This window comes from Panthera onca, chromosome C1 (assembly GCF_046562875.1).
Source record: "Panthera onca isolate mPanOnc1 chromosome C1, mPanOnc1 haplotype 2, whole genome shotgun sequence".
Taxonomy (NCBI): Eukaryota; Metazoa; Chordata; class Mammalia; order Carnivora; family Felidae; genus Panthera; species Panthera onca.
The window spans coordinates 122,105,088-122,129,281 of NC_138346.1; the positions used below are offsets into that span (position 1 = coordinate 122,105,088).

At 49.8% G+C, this 24,194-nt stretch overlaps 2 long non-coding RNA genes across 9 annotated transcripts in view; one reads left to right on the forward strand and one right to left on the reverse strand.

Annotated features, from left to right (window-relative positions):
• Window positions 1-323: 323 nt before the first annotated feature.
• LOC132672940 (uncharacterized) overlaps window positions 324-24,194 on the forward strand; it is a 30,280-nt gene continuing 6,409 nt past the window's right edge. Inside the window, exons 1-3 of one of the 2 annotated variants that reach the window (XR_013557411.1) lie at window positions 324-1,061; window positions 3,195-3,305; window positions 16,032-16,428. This is a non-coding gene — a long non-coding RNA (uncharacterized LOC132672940). Of the gene's footprint in view, window positions 1,062-3,194; window positions 3,306-16,031; window positions 16,429-24,194 lie in introns of those variants that run through there. The other variant, XR_013557412.1, reaches the window with a different exon arrangement.
• On the reverse strand, window positions 7,095-23,824 carry LOC132672939 (uncharacterized). Of its 7 annotated transcripts, none has more exons than XR_009607791.3 (8): window positions 21,182-23,824; window positions 20,639-20,734; window positions 19,942-20,151; window positions 18,545-18,634; window positions 18,072-18,158; window positions 17,607-17,662; window positions 11,102-11,217; window positions 7,095-7,822 (listed from the first exon to the last, which is right to left on the reverse strand). It is a non-coding gene; the product is annotated as an uncharacterized LOC132672939 (long non-coding RNA). The 7 variants fall into 7 exon arrangements; XR_009607790.2 differs by having other exon boundaries at window positions 11,102-11,246; window positions 23,354-23,823; XR_009607788.2 differs by having other exon boundaries at window positions 11,102-11,246; window positions 21,745-23,823.

Genomic DNA, 24,194 nt, shown 5'->3' on the forward strand with positions numbered 1-24,194 from the left:
ACTGCAGCTTGTAAGAGCCCTGAATATGTAATAATCGGCTCTCATCAGTCGGTTCCAGCCCAGCACTGGGGCCCAGAGGATTGCATTAGAGCTAAAAGGGTCCTCCTGCTAGCTGGGCATTTGAGGAACACACGTGGCATCAAGGGCAGGCCCTGGAAACTTCTGGTGCTCTTCCAGGTGGGCCTTTGAGGGGGTCCCCACCTGCTCCCCACTAGAGGTCTGGCCCAGGGGGCTCTGGGGGCCTGTGCTGGGGCGGTCCGGGGGGGGCTCACCCGTCACTATGGGTCCCGAGGCCCCGCCCACCCCTCACCACCTGAAAACAGCTCCTGCGGCCAGCAGGTGGCAGCACGCTCGCGTTCAACACCCGCGGCTGAGCAAAGTGAGGGGCCTTTGTTCTGGGCCAGAGGCGGTGTCACGAAGAGAAAGGCCCAGAGGGGCAAGCTAATCGGCCTGTCCTTAGCTGACCCGCGCCTACAGAGCCAGTGGACGAGCTCCCGCAGCTTGATCTAATGAAAGCAACCTTAGCAAACAAGAGACAGCCGTCCCAGCTCCTGCCCGCCTGCCCATCCTCAGGGCTTAGGCCCGGCCTGGGGGCGGCACCGCGCAAACAGGCACCCGGGCCTTTCAAGAACTGAGCCAAGTGCCAAGGATGTGTTTCCAGTTCGGAGGAGGGAATCTCTTTACTCCTCCCTGCTACCCCTACCCACAAGCCTGCGCTGCTCCTTATTTTGTTGACTGGATTCTACTGGAGGGTCAGCCCCTCCTGGGATAGTGGGAGTTCTAAGTGGCTTACCTGGGATCATCCTGGCTATAGCAATGAGAGACCCAGGTCCTGGGAACCCCCAGTCCTGGAAGCCATCTACTATCCTCGTAGTCGGAGTGGCCTCCTGGCACACAGTCGGCGCTTTCTGCCTGGATGCTGCTGATGGTGGTGCTGAAGGAGGGGGTTGGGGGGGGGGGGCAAGCACAAGTCACGTGGGATCACGGGCCTGACCAAATCCAACAGGCAGGATTGGATTTCATTCATTTGCCAAACTTGCTCCTTTTGCTTTTTGTCGCAGGTAAGGGCCAGAATATGTAAGGGGGAAACTCTGGAGCAGTCCGCCTTCTCCCCCTCACTTTCCATCTTCGACCTCCCTCCCGCTCTCCTGCCGTCACACCTGCCACCTGTCTGCACAACCTTGCAGTCTGGGGCCTTCCCGGAGTCCCACAGCAGAGAACTCCACGTTCTCGGGCAGGGTGGGGCTGCTTAAGGGGAAAGGTGGCAGGGGTGGTGAAGAGGCAGGCCAGAGGAGGGGTGAGGCGGATGGGAGCCTCTTCAGAGCCACCAGCAGGGCGGAAGCTGTCCAGAGGACCCCTCAGCCTGTGTTCCCTTCTCCTCCTGTAGCACAAGCCCTATTGCGACGTGGCTTGCCTGCTTATGTCACTGTCCCATCCTTGGAAGTTTCCCTTCTTGGCCAAGGGCTTAGCTCAGAAGAGTCAGGCTCAGCAAACACTCACCTGCAATGTGGCTTGAATCAGGGAGAGATCTTTGCTTAAACCAATATAAGCAATTTGCAAACTCTCTTCCCTGCTCTGGACTTTGGGAAAAAGAGCAGACCTCTCCCTGTGGCTCCTAAGTTCTGCACAGGTGGGTTGTCACTGACTCTACAACCTTATCCTGTGCTGTCGTGCCCAGCACTTACTGCGGTGCTCACCCTGGCCTTCCTCCAGCCTGTAGAGACGCCATGCTCTTTCTTGCCTCCGAGTCTCCACTCGGCCCTCCCCTCTATGTGGGTGAGAATAGTAGTGGGATCTGGCTCAGGGGGGGCTGGCCCCAGAAGCCATGTGCAAGGGTCAGGTTGAATCTTTGCCTCTCTGAAGGATGAGAAGGAATCGTATCATCCACTGGGGAGCAGGTGTGGACCTAAGAACACTTTCAATGTGGCAGGAATCAACTCTTCTCTGGTCATCCTGTTAGGAAGGAGTTGTCGGTGCTTAGAAATATAGACCTCTTGGGGTGCCTGGGTGGCTCAGTCGGTTGAGCCTCAGCTCAACCGCTTGTGCGTTCGAGCCCCGCGTCGGGCTCTGTGCTGACAGCTCGGAGCCTGGAGCCTGCTTCGGATTCTGTGTCTCCCTCTCTCTCTGCCCCTCCCCCGCTCACACTCTGTCTCTCAAACATAAATAAATGTTAAACAAATTTTTTAAAAATTAAAAAAAAAGAAATATAGACCTCTCATGAGCTTTGTGTCTCAGATTCTTGAATAACTCACCACTCCTCATGTTACAATCCATCACTTAGTGAGTTCGTATTTACATTCCATTAGTCACAAATTAATGCAGGCATAGCCCTCTTCTAGGTAAAAATTGACCATGCAGGTGAAATCCTGCTGACTCCCGCCTTCCAGCCAACATTTGGATGTACTGGAGCCTACATTAACCCTATGATCTCAGTAGAGGGTCTTAGCACTTGGTGATTTATATGCGTGGGCGCTCTCTTCCACCTTAAGGAACAAAGACCAGGAGTCTGGGCTATTTGTAGCCACCAGATAATGGTCCATGAATATGGAGTTTATTGAAGAAATGCTGAGTTTGTGACATGGAGTTTCCCAGGTAAACCAAATCCTAGATAGAAGGCACAGCAACTCTGCTTATGAAGACACGGGGATCTCCAAATCTCCAAAGCTTTGAGGGATAGGGAGTCTTTCCTGGCATCAGAGAAGGGCCTCAACCCCATCGCCAGGGCTAGAGGAATCTTAACGGTTCCATAGAGATGCGGCTGTCAGCTCTTCACCGACCCTTTGTTGAGCTGTGGAACGACTCTCACGGAAGCTGGCGTGCCTTGCCCCTCTATGAGCGGTCACCTTCGGGATCTTGAAGGTGGGCCAACCCCTTGGGTTTAAACCACCTTTGTTCTTTTCAAAGAGCCCATGTCGGCGATTGTGTCCTCCCTAGGTTAGTTCCAGCCACCTTCCCCTTATTCTTCTGTGTGGCGGGAGCCAAGCAGCTGGGAACTGTCCCGGGATCTGGGGCCTCAAGGCAGTTTTAGGTATGTTGGGGCATGACTATCTTTGCCCCCATCAGTTATCTAGAGGTGTGAACTCTTAGGTTGCCCATGGAAGGAATCGAAGGCTGGGAAGTGAAGGTGTGGACGTGGGGACAGGAAAAATGGAGGGCAAGGCTGCAAGTTACCTGTGTCCTGTTTGTTTTTCTAGGCAACTTTAGTTCTGCTCCTTCATGCCTGTGCCTGAAGAGCCCCCCTGAACTGCCTCTCCCCCACTCAGCGTGCCTTTTTCACCTCCTTGGCCACGGCCACTTGCTCCGAGGTAAGACACCCCACCCTCTCCAGAACACAGAGTTCTGTCCCAGAGTCTGGGAGGCAGACGGTGGGTGTGGAGGGAGGAGGGGCCAGGACAGTCAGAGCCACAAGTGAGGAGGAAAAAGAAAGGGACTGTTTTAGTGTTTCTCCCCGACTCCCACCTGTTGTCAAAGAGCCAAGGTGGCAGGTTTTTGAAATCAAAAGAAATGACATGTTGCTCACGGGATTTGGTGATCTGCTGCAATCCGTCCTTGACTCGGCCCCCTGCTTCAATACCACCACCACCTGCCATAATGTTCATGGGGTGCCAGTGGGTGCCGGGCTCTGGGCCAGGCACAAGGGCTGGGAGTTTATGTCATATTGGGATGGACAGTCAAGGAAACAGCCAAAGGCTACGGAGGGTGGCAGAAATATAAAAGCTCCCTTCCGAGAATTGGAAACATCATATACATATATATTTTTTGAACACTGGCTTACCTTCCTTTTTAAAGGAGCCCCAGCTGCCCGTTCCACAATGGACCCAGGCATTCTCAGCACTTAAAGTGGGAAAGGAGGGGTCTGGAGATGTGCTGATTCTGTTGACAGGTGGTGATCCCACTGTATCATCTTGCCTGTCCACTTGGGTCCCCACGGGTGAAGGACAGCAGGCCAAAGAGCTTGCCCCATAAGACCTCTTTCCTTAAGGAAACACAGTCTGTGGTCTCAAGACCCTTATGTGGGTGGACACTTCGGACACCCTAGTGAGCCCCTGATATGGCAGTTCCTATAGAGGCCATGTTGGAGTCAAGACTACTTACCAGTGGTCTTAATGTGGACAAAGAATTGAAGAATTATCAGTTACTATTACATACAATAATACAATCATAACTGCATCCATATCATGGGATACTAGTCAATAATAAAAGGAACTAACTATAGATACGGGCACCCAGCTGGATGAGTCTCAAGGCAATTATGCTGAGCAGAAAGAAAAAAGAATCTCAAAAGGTCACATACCATATGATTTCACTTATGTAACATTATTGAAATGAAAAAATTATGGAGATGAAGAGTAGTCTTGTGGTCGCCAGGAGTTAGAGGTTGGTGGGAAGAGAGCAGCTGTGGCTCTAAAGGGGTAGCACAAAGGAGCCCTGTGGACAGTGAAGGACTCTGAACACAGCAGTGGCTATGCAGGAGAGAAAATTGCACAGAACTGCACACACACACACACACACACACACACACACATAGACGAGTGCTTGTAAAACTGGTAAAGTCTAAGTCTGAATTCACTCTGGATTGCACCAGGGTCCATTTCCTGCTTTTGGTCTTGTGCTATAGCCATACGGGCGTTACCATTGCAAAGGCTGGGTTAAGGGTCCGTGGGACTTCCTTGTACATTTGGCGAGAGCGGGGGTAAAACACAGGTAACAAAATTTATACTTCAGACTACTTTTATGTAGTTACGTGGTGCCGTGGCATTAAATGCATTCACGTCGTTGTCCAACCACCTCCCAGATCCATTTCCAGATCTTTTCATACTGAAATTCCATGTCCATCAAACAGTAACTCCCCACACGCCCAGTGCCAGAGCCAGTGACAACCATCCTTCTACCGTATGTCTCTATGAGTTGCCCAGTCTAGGTCCCTCGTGTAAATAGTGTCGTACGACATTTCTTCTTTTGTGTTTGGCTTGTTCACTTCGCCTAATGTCTTCAAGGCTCATCCATGTTGTAGTATTTATCAGAATTTCCCTCCTTTTGAAGGCTGGGCCATATTCTATTGTACGCATGTGCTACATTTCGTTTCTCCAATCATTCATCAATAGAGTTTTGGGTTGTGTCTACCTTTTGGCTACTGTGATCCTAGCATATGTGTATGTTTTGCGACTTTCTTTGAATTTATAGTTATCTCAACATAAAACGTTAAAAAGTGTAATCGGAAATAAAATCTGTGAATTCGCTAATTCCTTGATCTGCTGAGTGTGCAAAGCAGCGTTTACTGTTCAACTTGGAACTATTTTCCAATTACAGAGGTAGTTTAACTTTTGTAGGGCATATAGACCCTGATTTCCCCCCTCTGCTTTTAGGGAAAGAACAACAATATGTGATGGTCCACAGGACCCTGCATGGGAGCCTATAACCCTGAATCACTCTGGCCCATAGTACTGTTGACAGATGTAGATCAAGAAACAGGAAAGAAAATGTCTAGCCTTGTTGAAACTGACAGATGATTCCAGTAAAGGCAGTGACGTTTACATAAAGCCAGATTTCGATTCTACAGAATATGAAATCATTATGCTACGACCTGATACAAATACTCACCAGGAGAGGGGGAAACTTGGCTCTGGAGGACTCATTTGTGTTGCAAATGTTTTCCCCATTGGTGGTTTGGCCACCATCCCTCGGTCCATCTGTGTGCTGGTCTAGAGGACTCAGAGGATGTCCGCGCACAGAGTGGACAGCACTTCCTACAGAGGTGACCAGATGCCCTGGAGTGGGCGAGGGGACCCCACAAGTCTAGGCCCCTGGGAAGCTGCACTGGGCCTAAGGGTGGGCTGAGAGGATTGCATTCTTTTAGGGCAAGACAGGCTCAGCAGAGGGGTGCACATGGCTGCTGCCATTAATGGTCATCTCCCCGAAGCTGTTTCTGGAAGGCCTCCCGTTGCAGAGGGGGGCTGATAGAAGTGACACAGTCCCAGCTGCTGACATGCCGTCATCTGAACACAGGGTCATTTTTTTTTTTTTTTTTTTTTTTTTTTATGAAGGTCTAGGGGCTTAGTGAACTCCCTGACACTGTTTGCCAAATTTCTCTTTGTGCACGTTTTTTCTCTGGAGAAAGCTCGTCTCTTGCCTCCAATCTGCAAGGGTCTGGAACCCCCAGAACATAAGCAGAACCTTTTGCTAATAACTGCTTCCAGAAGACCTCACCTTAGGGACTGACTCATCCAGCTTCTCCCTAATGTGGCCCAGGGGGCAGGAGAAGACCCCTCAGTGTGCTTTGACCTGTTGGGTTGATCCAACACAGCCCCCATTTTCTGTCCTTTTCTTCTGTTTCTTCCCACTTCCTTTCCTGCTTTGTGTCCCCTCTTCCCGTCCCACTTTTCCTCTTCCCCCCTCCTCTGCTGGCTCTCGTGTCATTTTCTTGTTTGCCTCTCCCGTGGTATTGATTTGACATATTAATCATTACAATGACAGATAAAAATTCCACTGTGCTTCATTAATCCAGAGGAAAATACCATGTCAGTGGGTGAGTGCTGTGGGGTGCACTGACACGTTCCTCCGGGGGTCCAGGATAGTGGAAATTTCTCAGTATCCATTTGTAACAAAACAGGAGGCCATTGTGGGAGGCCACGGTGAGCCCGGTGGGGGCTGGGCTGGGGGAGGGTGAGAATGTGGGTGGGCTGGCTCCGATCGTGATCACATTAGTCACCCATCATGGACCCTGACAGACCTTGGGCTATTCAAGGACTCCAGCTGTAGAGGCTGAATTGTAAAACCCTATGAGGGTTGCCAAGACCAGAGCAGTGTGACTTTAATAAGGTTAAAGTTGGGCATTTTTACAGCTTTTATTCTGATAAGGTTCTTACTCACACGAGGGGGAACTAGAGAGGGTCTGTCCACACCTAGCCGGTCAGGGCTGGGGATGTGGTCAGGCACGGCCTCGTGTCCAGGCCCCTGAGGGTGTCTTTGGTTGTGCTGGGTCCAGGGTTCCAGACACGAGCTCTACCCTGCTCCCCAGAAACCCGTTCACCCACGTTTAGACTCTGGGACTGATAGGCGAAGTGAATCCAGGCATCGATTTCCAGGAAGAGTCCTTGAAACCAGCTGAGTTTATTAGAAGTGAATGGCCTGACATGGTAGTTACATTCCCAGCGTACTGCTGAATTCCAATGCCTTTGTTAATATCCTCTGGCCTAGGATACTCTACTGTCCATCTGGATCTGTCCATCCCTCAAATGGCCTTTCCTACCTTCGTCCTCCCATCCTGACCCGGGGAGGGATTTAACACTCCCAGGGCCCTTAGACCATCCTTCTACAGCAGCGCCGACCCCCGGGTAATGAGTTCTTTGTGAATGTGATCTCACCGCATCAGACCGGGAGCCCTCCATGTAGGGTCCTCCTGGGTCTGTGCTCCTTGAGTGGTCGGTAGGTACACCGTCGTCACCCACAAATGTTAAAGAAAGGAGGGATGATTTAGCAGGAGGCCCATCCCCTCTCCTGGGAAGACGGCTGAAATCCCACGTCTTCCGTTCGGCGATCATCTGCGCTCACGAAGAATGGTAAAAAGTATAATTTCTAAACAGGTCACTAGTTTCTTGGAGGAGGTCCACGCATCCACAGCGTCTGCCTGGGTCGTATGCCCATTCGTGTTAAGTTTCGAATGCATCAGATGGCCTTGTCTGTGTCCGTTATGTTGTGACGTGGAATCATTTACAAAGATCTTCCCTCAAATGGGACGAGTCAAGTGAATGACACTGATTACGTCCCCATCCTGTGTCAGAGCTGGCACTAGGCCCTGCAGAAACGCAGAGTCAAGAAGTCCCTGTTGCACGGAGAAGGTCGAGTTGTCAAAGAAATGTGGTGAGTGCACACGAAGTCCTTGTTTGTGTGCCAGCCGTGAACCGCCGTGTGGGGATGAAAAGATACAGGCACAGCCTGGTCCCGTGAGAAGCTAAGCCATCCATGGCTGGATGGGCTCTCAAAATGCACCTGAGGAGCCCTCCCATGGTGCTCCCTCATCTGGGAGCTGCCCTCCCATGGTGCTCTCAGGATGTCGTCGGGCAGCCGAAGCCACCAGTGGGATTGACTCCTGGATCTGCCCAGGAGCCTGGACGAAGGGGCAATTACGGAGGGTCTGAGGAGGTACGGCCCCCCACACGGAGAAGAATTGGGCTGGTGGACAAATGTGTTCCCTTGATCCTCAGCCCTTGCCACCAGGGGAAAGACGTGTCCTTGGAAATGCCAGTCCTGGCCCCCCGCGTCTCCCTCAGCTGGCCCAAAGGAGCAATTCCCCTTTGCCCCTGGCCACCCCTTGCTTGTGAATGAGGAGTGTGACTCACACCAGCCGGGAAGGCAGCGCAGTTAGGTGAGGCTAATTCAAATGCCGGGCAGACACAAATAACACGCTTTCCTATGAATAGGCTCCCCAGCTGTTCTGCGGGAGGCCGGCCGGTTCTTATCCAAAGTACATTTGTTCTTATTTATGAGCCGCATCAGGCACAACTGGCCGCCTACCTTTGGCCCCTCAAGGCCAGCTTCGTGTTCTTTGTTCCCTAAAGTCTCACCCAAGTGAAATATTAACCGCTGGTGGGACAGGAGGGCCCGGGAGCCACCGAAGGCAGGGCTGGTGAAGGATACCTAGAGGGGGTGTTGTTCACTGACCTGGAATTTTCCATTCCTCTGAGGCTCGCATGACCAGGGCAGTGTTTTCTTTAAGCCACACAAAGATGGGTGTCAGGGTGCCATGTGCTAAAATAACTGGACGGTGGGTGACCACAGCTGTTTACAGCACCATGGTCCCTGGTGATACTAATCTTAGCGATTACAGGGGTGGCGGAATTATTAGGCCTGAAAGCCAGGAGAGCCGGGGCTTGGCCACGGCTCAGCTTCTAGAACGTCCCGGGGACCCATGGGAAGCCACTAGCTGTCTCGGGGCTTCTGTTTCCTCAGCTGTACAGGAGGGGCTGGGTGAGAACACAAAGGTTCTTCCCGGCTGGGACATTTTCCCCTCTGGTTGCGGATACCCATAAACTCCATTTATAGGGAGTTGTACTAACTGTCCCTCTTTATCACCCAAGAGGAGTCATTAGGGCCCGCCCTCTGCTACCTTTGCTTTTCTTCCTTCCCTTCTCTCCACCTGCCTCACTGCGTATTAGCCACATTCCTTTTATCACACCTCCTTTATCTTGATCTTAGAGCTGAGGACATCCCTTTCAAAGCCGGAAGGCAAGTTAATCACGTGACTGTTGAGTCAAGTGGACCCTCATTTACCATCTCCTACCGCTGCGGCTTCCTAACTATGCGATCTCGGCCAAATTATTTGCTTTCTCTGCTTATCAACTCCCTCATCTATCAAAAAGGAATCATACCAGGGTTTTCATAAGAATTACACAATGTGCCTCATACACGAAGGCTTCATAAAGATGAGCCACTATACAATTATAATCTGAAAGTTACACACACAGAAAACTCATTCCTCTTCCCGAAGAACTTTTCCTTTAGTCTCTGTTTCTGTTCACAGGGATAATGGACTTTGGGTTTGATGTCACCTTGACTTTTCTCCTCACTTGTTCTGTGCGGTATCTCTGAAAGCCTTCCTTTCAGCTGCCCTGGGGTATGACATTTTTGGAGAGAAGGCCTGAAGGTCCAGGGCAAAGCAAAGGCTCAGCCCTTGGCTGAGATGGGGGCTACTATCTTTGGGAATTGCAAGAAGGTTTACTCATTCCCATACTTTTCTTGGCAGGGGGCAGGAGGGGGGAGGGAATTAGTTTGAATCATGGTTGATTGGCCAAGATTCCCTGAAAGTGGATGTGGACCTCATTGGTTGAGCTCAAATGGACCAAACTTTCTTGATTTTGCTCTTGACCTCTTACTGTCCAGAATCTGCCCTGGTACAGGTTCACGTTCCCTGGACACTGCAGGTTGTCATGGGGATCTTTCAGGGTGACATTAGCCTGAAAAGTGTAGGGGAGGTGGGGACTTCCCCATAGCCCACGTTATGCTTTGGGAAAAATTCTCTAATTGCTTCTTCTGGAGGATACAGAAGATGTGGGCACAGAGCCTAGTGGAATGCGAGCTGAGTTTTAGTTTTTACTTGGGCCAAGGGCCTTTGTGCAGGACCCAAACTACCCAACTTAAGTGGCAACCCTGGCGGTCACCCAGCAGATTCCAAGTTCCGTGAAGGCATGGTTCACAGCTCTCTCATCAGGGAAGCCTCGGTGCCCAGCAAAAGGCCTGGCACAGTGTAGATACTCACTAGGTGTTGTGGAGCGTTGAATGAATTAATGAGTGACAGGTGATGTCTGCTTAGGGATGCCTGGTGTAATTGGTGCCCAAGAGCTTTGATGGCAACAGAGGGGGATAGTTAAGAGGATGTGCTTTGGAGTCAGACAAAACTGTTTGGATTTTGCCCCCCCCCCCCCCTTAATTGATGCATGATCTTGACTTCCCTGGATCTCGCCTTCTCCATCTTTAAAGCAGGGGCATATGAGCACCTGCCCTGTTCGTGTTGTGGTGTGGATTATCTGGCATGACTTCTGTAAATCGCCTGTATCAGCATTTGACAACAGGTTGTGTTGTAACGGATGACCCCTGGAGAGCACTGAGGGTGGGCATTCCCCGCCTCCCTAATCCGAGTTGCTTTAGCGTTGCCATACCGTGGAATCTTTCCAGTCATTCTCACTGGGGATCTCAGATATGGATTGAGGTGGCTTGTGGTCACAATGATTTGTTCGGTCCTGGCACCCACCCCCACACACTTACCGAGGCCTCAGAACCCATCAGGCACTCAAGCATTTTGTACTTCAGTTTCCCAGAAGAGGCACGACTTCTATTGGTTAGATTACAAATATTATCTTCAACAATTTACTGCTTCCCATTACTGTACCCCCAGTTGTTCTTTTGCTTGGTCTTGGAGATCTGCCATCATCACTGAGCTGATCTCATGCTATCAGCAAAGGCAAGGAAAACAATGGCCTCTCTGCAGGACTTTGCCCTCCCACAAGCTCCCAGGACCACAAAGCCTGCATGCTGGGGTGGAAAACTAATGTCCCTGGCTTCTGAGGATGTTCCGCTGAGAAATATAATACACACACATACTCACTGGTGTTGTGTCTGTGTTTTGAAAGCGCACAGCAGTCTGTCGCAGAGACTGTATTGGTACATTTCATCCTTCAGCAGCCTTGCAAGCGGGAATTTGTAAATGGCTCTGCAGAGGGGCTGGAAAAAAGTTGCCGGATAAATTCACGCTAGAGGGAAAAAGTGGGAGAGTTTTCGATCGGCGGCTGCATTTGTGTCTGCAGGGACCTAAAGAATCTCTTGACCTTTTTAAATCTACAAGTTTGCTGTTTGACAACATCAGTTGGCCCATGCTAATTGATCAAACCATCCAGTGATTTCCTGGAGGAGGGTGTGGGGTGTTGGAGGTTGTTGAGGGGAGAGTTCATGGAATAATGGAGTGAACATGGGACTGAGGGTCAAAACACTTAGGTTTAAATCTCTGTTCTGTCCCTGATTGGTTATGGGACTGATGGATGTCACTTCATCTGTGAGTGCCTCTGTTTGTCATATGAGAGCAGCACAGGGATGTGTGGAAATCATCAGAGGTTTTGGGTTGGAGCGTGTGCCCTGCACGTGGTGGGTGGGAAGCCACGAGAGATGGAACAATACAGCCCATATTCTTATTCTACAACCAACCACTTAATGGGGTCTGGGGGACACTGTGAGGGAAGGAAACAGACGAGAGATCTGTAGACGATTTGGAGCCTTTTTCCATGGGGTGGGGGGTGGGGGGGGGAGCTGTCTTGATGATTCAACAAATGAGCCTGTGTTTTCCTGCCCAGACGACAGATGCATAGCAGACAGGTACTTAAAAACGTCTTCTATTAAAAATAAGCCAGTTGTGAGAGGAAGGGAGGGGAGAGGTAGACAGAGCAGAGTGCCGAGAACACACAACTTGAGTGTGGATGTAGAGGTGAGACAGTGTGCAGGGGAGAGAGTGAGCTGGCAGAGAAGAACAGTAATGCCCAGACCTGCTGGAGGGGAGAGAGGAGGACCTGTAGAGGCAGGAGCACAGGGGGAGTGGGGGAGGGGAGGGGAGCAGGGGGGCGCCTCGAGGATTGGCAGTTTAAGCTCCTGCAGAGGGAGTCTGCGTATCGCCTGCCACAGGGATACTGGAGGACAGACCCCAGGACGCCTCTGGCAAGGAGGGTAGACACAACATTTAAGGGGAAGGGGCAAAAAAAAAAAAAGAAGCCTCAGTAATTAAAATGAACGCTATCCTAATGCCCCGACGTGTCACGATCATTCTCAGTCTATAGCTTACGTCAGGGATCATTCGTGAGGTCTTACATCCTGCGGCTTTGCACAAATGTATAATGACACGTATCCACCCTTGCAGTATCACACAGACTAGCTTCACTGTCCTAAAAACCCGTCTGTGTTCCACCACTGATCTTTTTATTGTCTCTATGGCATCGCCTTTTCCAGAATGTCGTATAATTGGCATCACATAGTATGCAGCCTCTTCAGATCGGCCTCTTTCACGCAGTAATGTGCATGTCAGTTTCCTCCGTGGCCTCTCATGGCTTGACAGCCCCTTCCCTTTTTGGTGCTGCGTGACATTCCACTGTCTGGATGAGCCACGGTTCGTTTATGCGCTCGCCCCCCGAAGGACATCTTGGTTGCTTCTGGATTTTGCCAGTTACGAATAAAGCTGCTATAAACTTCTATGTGCAGGTTGTTGTGGGACATAAATTTTCAACTTCTCTGGATAAATACCAAGGAGAGCAATTACTGCATGAATACGGTATTTTTTCTTTTAAAAAAAAAAATCACAATTAATGAAAAAAAAAATGAAGGACCGACTGTCAGAAATTTAAATAAAGACAGACGCTGACCTGGCATTGGTATGACGAGGCCTCCTCGCCTCCCTCTAATCCTGGCCCTGCTGGGTTTTACCCCTGCCGCCGAGCAGCTTTGAATGGAAACTTTCTGACGCATTCCACGTTTCTGATAGACTCTACCCCTAGTAGCTCCAAAATAAATTGGTCTTTTTTTTTTTTTTAATCTTTATTTATTTTTGAGAGGCGGAACGTGAGCGGAAGAGGGCAGAGAGAGAGGGAGACACAGAATCCGAAGCAGGTTCCAGGCTCCGAGCTGTCAGCACAGAGCCCGACGCGGGGCTCGAACTCACAGACCACGAGATCATGACCTGAGCCGAAGTCAGATGCTCAACTGACTGAGCCACCCAGGTGCCCCAAAACAAATTGGTCTTTAGCGGGGTGGGGTGATGCCACCCCAGAATGTCGTGTAAGTACGATCCATTGACTGATAGTAGCCTGGGAAAATTAACACCCATGGCCTAGGCCTTATCCTGGCCCCCTTGCCTCTTCTCCGATAAAGGCGTTTATATAGCAAATCATTCACTGTGGGCTGAACCCTTGAGGCTAATAATGTATTCTTTACAACATGAGAAACTGCCACTGCCTTTTAACTTTCAAAATAAAACTTAGAGGAATGATGAACTATTCTACAATTGTGGGCAATATCAACACAGTGAGTAAACAGTAAGTTAAAAATACCCTCCTTGAACATGTCCTGTTCCTTCCAAACAGCTATGTTGAAGGGCGGATACCTTAATGAAGGAAACATATTATTTATTAATCAGCAACATTCAAAGACTATAGATTTGATAATATAACAGTATGGAAAAGTGTGATCTTAAGGTAGAGGTAGTGAAAAAAATCCTTCATGTTAAGCTCTGGGTCTTTTCTTTCCTTTTTATAAATCCCTAGACAAGTGACTTATTCTCTCTGAGCGTTTCCTCATCTGGAAAATGAGAACAGTAATGCCTGGCCTACTTACCACACCAAGCTGTGGTGAAGATGAGATGAAATCATGGGAGTTAGGATATTTTGTGAAGCACAATGTGCCTTACAAATACAAAGAAATATTATTACTAACAGGAGTAATATACTTATGAAAGCAGAGATAGGAAACAGTAACCCTACAGGATACAAAAGCACTAGATTTCTAGGAATGTGCAGGTGGCAGTGAAATCGACCCTCCACAACCCTCACCCCCTGACCTAGAACCCGAAGAGCAGTGAAAAGGAAGAGCCTTCTAGAAGTTAAACTGGCCAAATCTCTCTGATGGATACGCTTGGCCATCTGTACTCATAAACCAAAACAATGTGAGTATTTGACTGATGGGTTTGGGAACACTCAAACTCTCATCAGGATGGTCTCGAGGGGCGCCTGGGTGGCTCAGTTGGTTAAGCGTCTGACTTCGGCTCGGGTCACCATCTCACGGTTTGTGAGTTCGAGCCTCGCGTCGGGCTCTGTGCTGACGGCTTGGACCCTGGAGCCTGTTTCAGATTCTGTGTCTCCCTCTCTCTCTCTGCCCCTCCCAGGCTCATGAGATGTCTCTCTCTGTCTCAAAAATAAATAAACATTAAAAAAATAAAGAATAAAAGATGGTCTTGACCTAACCTCAGGAAGATAGGCCCGAATGTGATTGCAAATTGGGAAGGAAGAACTTACTGGTTTGTTACTCACTTTGTCATACCCACGGTGGTCTATAGGGGACTCCCAACACAATCACCTGGGGATCGTGCATGTGTGGGTGTGGTTGTTAGAATGTGCATTCTGGGGTCCATACCCTAGGAACTGTGAAACAGAATCACTGGCGATGAGGTCAGAGAACCTGTACTTTTAATACATACCCCCAGGTTCCAGAACAACTACTTTTTAAAGGCTGTTTGATAACAATCCACTTAGGGGCATCTCTTCATCTTAAGGCAAAAGCAACTCTGGAAAGATTTCACAAGAGAAAAATAAATGACTTAAGGAGAAAACGACTTGTTTATAAAGGAAAATTAAATATGTATAGGATTGACTGTATGAAGTCATGGCTATGGCTTATAAATATTTGAAAAGTACAAATCCAAGTGGTGGAATCTAGATGTTTTATTTCAGTACCAGACGGCATAAGCAGGAATAATGGAATGATATAATTAAAGAGAACCTGGGCCAGACATCAAGGAAAACATCCTGACAGTATAAAAAAAAAAAAAAAAAGTTATAGAATCATTTCACATGGTTAAGTCAATCAGAATATCAGCCCATTCAGTGGAAAAAAACAGTTGGGCGGCATTTGAAAAAAACAACCAATTGAGTGTTTAAACCTTCTCCCTCTCTCTTTAAAAGCTGTTGTTTTGCCGTCCGAAGCTTTGTTATCCTAAGTCACAGGAATCAAGATGATTCTTAATAAATGAACATGTGGCTCCTGAAAAATGTTTAGGACAGGAACTGCCCACTGGTTCTGGCTGAGGTCTAGGATAAAGGGAAGCAGAAAGTTGACAGACAACTGAGCATTGGGATTTTGCCTTGGATCCCATCCTCGAAATGGGGTGAGCATCAAAGATACTGACATGTATTGAGAACTGACAGGCCCTGTGGGTGTCCGTTTATGGAAGAGGAATTCAAGCTTAAAAGTATAAATTACCACCTGGGTGGCTCGGTCGGTTGAGCATCTGACTCTTGATTTGGGCTCAGGTCATGTTCCCAGGGTTGTGGGATCAAGCCCCGCATCGGACTCCATGCTGAGTGTGGAGCCCGCTTACGATTCTTTCTCTTTCCCTCCTGCCCCTCTCCCCTGCTCACATGTTCTCTCTCTCCCTCTCGCTCTACCCCTCCCCTGCTCACTTTCTCTGCTCTCCCTCAAAATAAAGAAATAAACTTAAATAAATATGTACGTACATGCATAATAAAATAGGTAATAAAAAAAGTATAAATTACTAGGAAATGAAAGCCTGGGGTTTGAACTCTCATCTGTCTGACCCAAAATAGATGCTTTTCCTCAAACAGGTCTTGGATTCAAAGCACTGTATTCCTCACTGGTATTTCTTTCCCCACCTAAAGATTGCCGAGGTGAGCTAACAAGTAACGGCACATACAGATGATCAAACTGTCTCTAAGAGACCTTGATACTGGGAAGTTCTGTGAGAAATGACTCCATTCGGTTCATTTCAGGTCCCGCCGGTGTCCACGAAAACTCAGTGTTTCGGAGTGCTGGTAAAGTCAGAGTGAATGGAGCACCAAGTCGAAGGGGATGCCATTTGGGCGATGTTGTAGGCCAAGAGGAGGTCTTGGAGCCAGGAACAATAATGTTGGAAATGAGTCCTCCTGTTTACCGCCCCTCCTCCCTTTCTTCCTCCTCCTCCTCTTCTTCCTCCGGCCTCATCCCCATCACCCCCACCCCTACTGCTGTCAGCAGCAGCACCGCCGTCATGAATTTATGAAGAAAACTGGGATATGTGTAATAAGTCTTCATCAACATTACTGGCCACCACTTCCAACGTAAAGACCCGAAGCAGTGTTCTTCACTGGAATGTTCTCCCTCTCATCCCACACGAAGTAGACCGATTATGCTGACAGAAAACCAGAATGAGAGCCATCATTCCTTCTTCTAGGCTCTGCAAAAGGACAGCCGTCTACTCAACCACCTACCAAACTGCTGCTAAGGCTTCAGAATGTCTTGAAAACGAAACCAGATAAAAAAGCAGATCGGAAGGGAGCTCGGCTGTCTTCACACACCCTTGTGTGAAGACACAGAACCACTGGGGTAAAAGAAAGGAGCGCCTGGTCAGTCCAGACAGCACAGGGCCGATTTGTGTCTCCCTCCGCATCTGGGCTCGGGGACACGGTCCGAGCGGGCGCCTCAGGATCTGCCTCACACATAAACACATGACGCATATAGAGCTGCCATGAAGGCTTTAGCTCCGCCGGGATATCTCAGACTTGAGAACCTGCTGATACAAACAAGCGGAGAGGCTTGGTCTCAAGTCAGAGGCTTGTTTTTGGAAGCAGAGAGCTGACGGACAGCCATGGCTCTCCACAGTGCCCTAATTGCGCCCTTGCCGGGAGGCCTAGCGAGCCCTCTTGGGGTCCCTGGGGCTTGGAGCCAGCCCTGCTTAGGTAAGAGCTCTGCAAATGAGCCCCCTTGGGCCTGCAGACGCGTAAACAGCTTTCCACAGACATTCAGACACAAAGTCTGCGTTCACACAAGCAGTTCAGACCCGTGAGTGCAGGAGAGGGGCTGGGCCTGAGGAGTGAGCCCAGGGCAGGGGTCCCAGGCCGCCTCCTGATTTCTCAGCCAGCCTTCAGACAGGCTAGGAAGGACAGGAGACCAGAACCAGCTCCCATAGGACTTGGGGAAGGGATGTATAATCGACATATGGGCTGGGATTGCCCCAGTAAAGACAAGTTTTGCTGACACAGTAGAAGGAGAGGAAAGGGAAAGAGACTGGAGAGAAAGAAAAGAGGGAAGCGTGAAGCTACGTAAAGAGCTGAGTGAATCAGTTGGGTCATTTTTTTTTTTTTTTAATGTTTACTATTTTTGAGAGAGAGAAAGAACGAATGAGCAAGTGGGGGAGGGGCAGAGGGAGAGAGTGATGGAGAATCCAAAGCAGGATCTGTGCTGTCAGCAGAGAGTCCAATGTGGGGCTCGAACTCACGAACCAGGAGATCATGACCAGAGCCCAAGTCGGACGCTCAACCGACTGAACCACCCAGGCACCCCACTCAAGTAGTTTTCAAGGTACTTACTGTTGTGAGGGGCATGGGAAGAAGGTTCTTCTTTGTCTACCCGATCCAGAATTACACTACAAATTTAAGTGGAATTAGCAAGCAATCCCCAAGTACTGGGGCATCTTGATTAATAACAAAATAAAAGAAGTTGAAGGGAAAGTCTGACTGGGAAAGCATACACTGAAAACACTTGACTGTCACTGGGGCCATGTCTCTACATTTTACACAACTAACCACATTAGTGGAGGGAGAACTATCTTAAGTATGGCTGATGAGAATGTCCCCCTCCTGTGGACTGGGTTGGCTTTGTGCCTTGACTTCCCATTCTGGGCATGGCTGCCATGACATTTGCTCCTATGTCTTGCCCCAAGTCTCCCTGATGCCTTCACTTCTGCAGCATCATGGTTGCCTTCAAAAGGAGGGATTCTTCCTTCCTGGTAGGACCCCTAGCAGGATCCCTGGGTTACTAAAAGCAATACTGACTTCTAAGCGTGCTCTCCAGAAGATCTCTTTTTCCAGCATGGCCGCCTTCCAGCCCATCCTTGTGTCTTCTGGTCTTGCCAGTCAAGCCTGTAAGGGGAAAGGAGCGTCAGACCTTCCTGGTTCCATTAAAGAACAGAGAGGGGGTGGGGGTAAGGATGGAATGGAACATGAGAGAAACACGTAACGAATCCATAGTTATCATCCAGCATCCTGCCAGCTGCCCCAAGGAATTTTGCATTTTCTCATTCTAAAATTTTACCATCATCTGTCACTTAATACAAAACAGGCATAGCAGTTAAAGTGAGTTCGAAAATTCAAAATCCATTCTTCTACGGAGTTCACGAGAACACAGCCATGTTCCCGCAGGCAAAGGAACACCCCCCGCCCCACAATAATCGGAGACAAAAGCTCTTCAGGCGAGGAGGTTACTTTGGTGGCAAACAGGGTAATCTGTTACTCTAGCAAGATCATACCTTCCCGGGATCCAGCGAGGCAGATAGGACGATACAGTGAAAAGAGCACAGCATTTGGGGTTAAGCAGGTTTGGACCCCAGGGCTTCTTCCTACAGGACATGTAACATTCGGTAAACTAGTTAAATTCCCCGAACTTCAGTTTCTGTAGCCAGAGAAAGATGGGGATGATACCTATTGCGGGGTTATCCTAAGGCTTATATAAAATGATGTATGGCACTTGGATATAGCAGTTACTCATAAATGGTGCCGCTTCTGACCTGACAGCTGTCTTCCCTTTACAGATAAGAACTGGCCCATATTGAGAGCCTACTTTGTGCTGCTCACTGGCCGCAGGCTCTGGCTGCATCAGTGACACCTACTGTGTACTGAGAACATAAAATGTGGTGGTTAGGTGCCTTACGACTTCACTGGTGATCCTTCCCATAATGGCTTTGCACGGGAATGTATCGTTATCCTCATTCTACAGATGAAGTAAACAGTGGCCCAAGTGTTCATAGAACATCCTTCTAACATTTGAGCCGCTCTTTGGCTGGTCCCCCAGCCACTTTCCAGATCATGAGGATTACTTGAGGATTACTTGCTTATCTTGGATTTAGGGTTGCCAGATTTAGCAAATGAAAATATTGGATGCCCCATTAAATGGGAATTTCAGATAAACAACAAATAAAATTTTAGCGTAGGTATGTCCCGGGCGACCTTTGGGATATACTTACACTAAAAAGAGATTCAGGCATTCCCATGAGTTGCATGTACAGCGTTCTCCTTGCTCTAGTAAGAATGACCACATTTAGACACACTGGGCTGTGTTTTTCCATATCCTGACAAATAGTGTCTACCCTACGATCTGTGCTCCTGGCACATTCTCTAACTCAGAGGCGTCAAGCACCCACCAGGGTGGCTGTGTAATGACCGTCAATCAGAAAATGCCAAATATCATACGGCTTCACTCATATGTGGAATTCAAGAAACAAAACAGATGGACATAGGAGAAGGGAAGAAAAAATAAAAATAAGATAAAAACAGAGAGGGAGGCAAACCACAAGAGACTCTTAAATACAGGGAACAAACTGAGGGTTGCTGGAAGGAACTTGGGTGGGGGGGTGGGGTAAATGGGTGGTGGGCATTAAGGAAGACACTTGTTGGGATCAGCCCTTAGTGTTATACGTAAGTGATGAATCACTAAATTCTACTCCTGGAAAAAAAAAATGACCATATGTGCATTTTCACTAAAAAAATGAGCCCCTCTGCATTTATTTCTGCTGAGACCTGTAAATATTTTATTTGCCGCCGCTGCTCCGTTAAAACCCCCAATTTCACCATGCTTGCACTGGCAAATGTTTGAAGTGTTCAATTTTAAAACAGCTCCAGCTCACTTTTAATTAGATATTTAACTTACTTGGCCGCTAGCCAACGATTCCAGGATATTTGTTTCTGGCTTGATGAGAACGGCAAAGGGACCGTTTGTGCACAGAATAGCTCACTGGTTGTCTTTGTTTTCAGTGATGACTTTGCTCTCCAATGCCAAGGGCTTTCGCTGCCCAGCAGGTTCCATCTCAGCCTCCAGTGGAAGCTGTTCTGATGCTCCCCTTCTATTTTGATGATGCCCCTAGAAACACCAAAGATGGGACAGCAGAGGACACAGCAGGCCGGGGAGTTGAGGAAATTGAGACTGAGTGTTGAAGGACTATACTTGAAAACTTGAAGATATTGGAGCTGGTCCCTGGGTTGCCTTGGGGAAGCGGCAGGCCAGGGAGAAGGGTCAGGCTGCCCTTTGCCTATGCCCGGGGAGAAGGTATGGAGAATTTTAGCCCAGGTTGCCCCATTATGGGGCCCTCACGGTCCCAGATGCTCCCATTTACTTTCTTTTCTGCAGGAAAACAAGAGAAAGGGATTCCTGCATCCATACTCCCACCAAACTCAGTTACGTAGGGCGGACCCTTTCCACCCATGAAGCTTACATCCCCCAATCTTGGTAAATTCTCAAACCTGCAAAGACATTCCTAGAATATTACTGTGCTTAATTATTTCATTTTCTCTCACTTCAGGGCTACCTTTCAGCTTTTCTAGACAGGTCTTTGTAGAGATCGACTAACCACTTATTTGTAGGTCTTGTTCGGAGCCTGGACTTGTTCAAGGCCTGGATCTGAGTCGCTGCCACCTTGGTGTCCTCCATAAGTTGATTACGGCTCCTATTTGGAGAAATGAGTGGGTTTTTTTAATGTTTCTTTATTTTGAGAAAGGGAGAGAGAGTGCACACACACAAGCAGGGGAGGGGCAGAGAGAGAGGGAGAGAGAGAATCCCAAGCAGGTTCCCCAAAGTCAGTGCAGGGCCCTACGCGGGGCTCGAACCCAGGAACCACGAGCTCGTGACCTGAGCTGAAATCAAGAGTCGGCCTCCTAACCCACTGAGCCACCCAGGCGCTCTAGAACGAATGATTTTTTTTTTTTTTTTTTTTTAATCTCTTTGCTTCCATCGTTGGCACCAGCTGTCGGCACTCGTGTGGCATTCCTTTTTCATAGAGACACGTGAGTTTTTGTCATTTCTGAGAGGTTCTATGGGAACAGCAGCAAATAGAGGGTAAGAGACCTGTGATGTGATGCAGGTCCCTAGCAGCTGGCTTGGCTCACTCACTAACCAAGGGACCGGTGCTCGTCGACGAACTTCTGAGTAGTTCCCTTGACTCAGCTTTGTGCCTCAACACAATTAGAAATTATGACCCGTTAGAGATGTCCAGACAAACAGCTCGTATGAAGTCCAGGAAAGCCAATTCCAAGTGCCCGGAATTGCCTTGTATAGTTCTGTATCCCTGACTTGGCTAGAACTGGCCATTTACCAAATGACCGCTTTATCACGGTCCCGTGCTGTATGGTGAAAAGGCAGGTGAGGCTATGGTTGGTAATAATTCTAACCCCAGCACCGTTGCCAAGCACCTATCCTATGCCAAGGGCTGTCCATTAGACTCTGCCTAGCGGTTAGGGCGAAACTCCTGGGATTTGAACCCTGCCTCTGCAGCCCGCCAGCTGGATGACCTTGAGAAAGTTACTCAATGTCTCTGTGACTCCACGTCCTCGGTGCTTAAAACAGAGCCTGGCATGCAGTGGGTGCCGCGTGTCCGGGACTAAGTGTTCACAACTAGTTCAGGTATCTGTCCGGGTGGGGGCTTTGGGTGGGTTGCCTCTAGAGAAAAGGCAGAGGCACCTGACAAGACGTCTCTCTTCTAGACCGTCTTAGCAGCTCTGCGTTACTTTCTGCCCTTTCTTCAAGCAGACAGCTGCTACAGGCTTAATTAGGGACCAAGATGCCAGGTTGGATCTTGAGGGGAGTAACTGATCTTCAGTAACAATAGAGAGCTGGCTGAAGTTTATTTACTCTTGTGGACAGCCAGCGGAAGCTGGGCCAGGCCAGTCGCTCAGAGGCTAACCGGTCGGGTTCCCTGGGTCCGGTTGGCCCTCGATGTTTCTGAGTCCCCGAAATACAACCACTGAGGAATGGGGGGAGACACAGGCGGAGCTGGGGGGTGGCTTCTCCCTGAGGGGGGCGCCTGGAAGGAAGGTGTGAGGCGCACAGAGGTAGGAAGAAGCACAGAGGGGTCATGAGTTTTCCGCTGTGGAACTCGGCGTCCAGATTAGCCCTGATCTTAGAGTCTCTTGGGGTCTGAAGGTCCAGGACGGCTGGAGGCTGCGTTGGGAGGCCCATCTCTCCAGACGTGGCCTCCACAGGGTCCAGTGCTCACCCTCTGCGCTTGGGGTGGGGACCCAGGGTTCCAACATCTCGGTACACAGGTCCCTTCGGCAACGGACCCGAAAGCTGACTGCTGACTTTTTGAAACGGGCATCAGAGGGAGCTGAGCTGTAGGGGTGGCGATGCTGTCCTTGACTGCTAGGGGCTGGAGCGGGGACTCTGTCAGCTGAGCTGACATCCCTTAAGAAGACCAGCCGGCTGGGCTTTGGCAATTTGCCAAATCACGGGAGCCAGAAGCAGATAAAGATCCTGGGTACAAAATCAGGAATTTGAGAACTAGAGATGAGGGCAAACGCCAAGTGGGCTGGGTGTCAGGAGAGGGTTTGCTCGTCAAGGGAGGACAGTGTGGCTCGCGGACGGGTCAGCGGAGCTCCGGCCAAGAGCCTCAGGCCGGCGGTCTCCTGGGCTCAGCCACTCCGCTGTCCTGCTGCGTTCCTCCGTTCGTGTGGCCTGGCCTGAGAGGAAGAGAGGTGGCCCGCTGGACTTTTGAGCCCAACCGTAGCTATTCGAATCCTCATGCAGGTCTGTTTCTCCAAAGTCTCCTGCGCCTGAAGGAATAGGGGTTTTAGATGCCCCCCTCCCTCCCTGTGCTGTAGCCGCGATCACATTTGGCAGAGGAGCGACGATTGTCGGCCACGCTCCGGGTGCGGGGACGGTGTCTTCAGACCCTCTCTGGTCAGGCGCCTGCCGAAAGCCTCCCTGCCGAGTTGGTTCCTCTTGGGTGATGGGCAGAGCACCCCAAGCAACCTTGTGATGGGCCGGAGTCAGCAGGAAGAATAGAACCTGCTGGAAGGTGGGGTCCATTGACTCCCCTTTCTTCACAGCTCCCAGACTGATGGCAAGTGCCTGGGTGGAAGGAGAGGCCACTGGCTGCCTGTTCAGACGGGCGCATCAGAGCACAGGGCCTGACCGCTCAGAACAGTTCGTCTTTTTACAATGGAGCATGACCCTAACGATTTAAAAACGATAGCACTGGCCTGGAAATAGTAGAACAGTGACACAACATGGGCATCAAATTGGTCTTCTGAGTTTTTCGCACGGGAGGCAGATTTTGAAGTGAACTTACTCTGTTCCGGTCGGAGCTCACCTATATGCTTCTGTGCCAGAGGGAGAGTTTGCTGTTCCCGGCTGAACCCCTGTGCTCTGCAGGCCTTCAAGGGAGCCTTGCCTTGTTAGACTCTGGCAGGGTCAGGGGTACCTGCTGGGCGGGCCCCAAGGCCATCTGCACCCCGAAACACTGCGGACTCTGGACACGGAACTGTTCTCTATTCTCTTGGGAACACGTAGGGTGACCTCCAGGGCCTGTCCTGGCATCAGGCTGTTCCTGGAAGGGATGAGGTCACAGAGGGTTGGGATTCCAAGGGCCCTGCCCCAGCTGCACCCTGCCTGCCATCGGCTCAAGTGCCCGCGCGGTGCTGATGGGAACACGCAGCTGGGAGGCGTTTGTTGTGGAAACAGAGTCACAGATGGCCACACGTTCCATCCCGCTGGGCTGTTCTCTTCGCTCAATTTTCACAGGGACGAGGATAGAGTAGTTGGCGCTATAAATAAGCTGTCCTGAGTAGCCGCTGTCCAATTTACTGGCTTTGTGAGTGTGACACATTGGCTCAGAGGAATGGCAGGGTCTCCCTGAAGAGAAAGGCTGAAGGCCTTTCCCCTCGCCCCTCGGTCGTGGAGAGGCACATCTGGTAACAGCCACCAGCCTTACCCATTCTCGTTGGCCACACTTGTTCAAAGTACTAATATCGTTTTGAAACAGCTCCCAACTCAGAGATAGATCATGAAGTCCTACCGGCTCCAGGCAGCCTTGGCTGGGGGTGGGGGTGGGGGGTTGGTTCATAAAGGCTCCTGCATTCTAGATGTACCCAGGGCCCTTCCTGTCCTGCCATCATGTGACCCTGTGATGC